General features: G+C 40.1%; 1 pseudogene; it reads left to right on the top strand.

The window, feature by feature from the left end:
- Positions 1-1742: 1742 nt before the first annotated feature.
- On the top strand, positions 1743-1948 carry LOC150040498 (ubiquinol-cytochrome c reductase complex assembly factor 6 pseudogene; annotated as a pseudogene).
- The last annotated feature ends 204 nt before the right edge of the window (positions 1949-2152 follow it).

Raw genomic sequence — 2152 nt, 5'->3', positions numbered from 1 at the left:
TAACTGTCTAAGTGAGAGAGCCCAAACATTTTTGTGACAACCAACAATCAACCCTATAATCTCTTTTAATATTTTCAGAGTCCTAGGACCACTCTGTCATATTCTATTTTAACGACTTGTATTCCATAAAGAAGTTGGCTGAATAGTCAGATTAAATAATTAAACTATCTGAGAATTGAGATTAGTGCATAGTAATTATTAAGAGTCCCATCACTGAAAATTTTATTAAAAATCCTGTATCTCTATTTGAACATTCCACTTTCTAATAAATAGAAAATGTCTTTTCCATGTATATTTGTTGATTCCTAACTGTGGATACACATTGAAATCTCCTTGGGAACTTCAACGAAATAACTATGGATTCCTACATTACTGATCTGAAGTTTTCTTGAAAATACTCCAGTTGTCCCTAAAGTGAATCCAGAGTTGAGAATCATTGTTATAGGCCAAGGGAAATTATCATGCTGCCTTTAGGGAAGTAAAATGCTAAAGTATCTTTTAACTTGTTCCCTAAGCACTATACTTTCTATCATTCCTGTCATGAATACACCAATGATTTTGGTTAATTCTAAGTGTATCCTTTATTGTCATGTAGATGTAATGAATTAAGATTTTAAACAGAGTAGACCCTTACGCTGAATTAATCTGTGATGAAAACAAGTAAAAAATACATGAAATATCTTGTTTAATGTCAAATCTCACTGAATTATGCACTTGATTACTTCTCTTTATTATGTTCAACTTTGATAATTTTCATGATTATTTCTCCTCATCATCTTTTTCCCCCATGTGATGTTATTGTTATTCTGCCCTATTTATGTATAAGAACTCCAAATATATATATAGAAAAACACTTGCCTTATCTAAAATGATGAAAGACAAGTATATATTACAAAATATTTTAAGATCATCATACAGCTAAATCCCTATATCTCTTATTTTATTTGAATTCTGCCAATATAGACATCATGATGCCAACAGTTCATTTTAAAATGTCAATGTCATCTGAACTCTCACCCTAATTTAATCTGGACATTTGGACTACCTATTTCTGAGTTCATCAATGATTCTTGAATGTCAAGTGTACCTTACATAATCAATACTTAAGCCTTCATTAGGCTGAATAAGCTGCTATGTACTTTACATATGCAAAGTTTGTCCCTCAGTTTAGATACTAACTGAATGTTTATGGAATGAAAAGGTCAAGTCAATCTCCCCCTTGACAATGATGCCTGCTCCATTTCTCATTAGCTAAATTAGGTTCTCACTCTACAAAGAACGCTTATAGGAAGGAAAAGAGTGTTGACCTCAAGTGAATTGTATTATGTTCCATAAATCTATCTAGAAATGTGCATCTATTTTGGAGGGAGGAACATGGCTGCTTATTGAGTATGTAGGTACATTCACTGTGCCGTTTAAAAATGAAATCATTACTCTCGCGGCCTGAGTGGGGTAGAAGGGTGCTCCCTGCCGCTCCTCTCTTCCCACAAGGGCTGGGGAGGGGTGCGATTCCGCTGGCGGAGCGCCCCTCCCTGACTTACCAAGGCCTGAAGGTTGCACCTCGGCCCCTGCCTAGCGCTCGTCCTCTCAGTGACCTTCTCAGTGACCTCCTGTCATAACTGAGAAGGCCGACCCTTGCGCGGGGGTAGGAGAGCACCCCGAGCTCCTATAGCTGTGAGGCTGGTTGTGATCTTAGAGCCTTCTAACACAGCCCCTCTTCCCTCCCCGCCAGCCCTCCGACCATGCCCGCAGGCGTGTCCTGGCCCAGTTACCTGAAAATGGTGGCGGCCAACCTCCTGGCCATATGTGCGCTGGTGCCCAAGTGGTGCACAGGTACCGCAGGCCCAACCTGACAATACCTGAAATTCCACCCAAGCCTGGAGAACTCAAAACAGAGCTTTTGGGACTGAAAGAGAGACAACACAAGCCTCTAGTTGCAGAGCAGTAAAAACTTCAGAACACAGTGATACCAAGAATTCTGTTAATGAGGGGCCGGGAGTTTGACATTAGTGGAAAAGTGCTTGCCTAGCGGCATGAAGCTCTGGGTTCAATTCCTCAGTACCACATACATAAGAAAAGCTGGAAATGGTGATATGGCTCAAAGGCTAGAGTGCTAGCCTTGAGAAAGTCAAAGGACAGTGCTCAGGCCCTG

The sequence above is a fragment of the Megascapheus bottae genome, chromosome X, assembly GCF_031878675.1.
Source record: "Megascapheus bottae isolate mThoBot1 chromosome X, mThoBot2.hap1, whole genome shotgun sequence".
Lineage (NCBI taxonomy): Eukaryota > Metazoa > Chordata > Mammalia > Rodentia > Geomyidae > Megascapheus > Megascapheus bottae.
The sequence above is the reverse complement of the archived record's forward strand: the minus strand, read 5'-3'. Positions and strand labels throughout refer to the sequence as shown.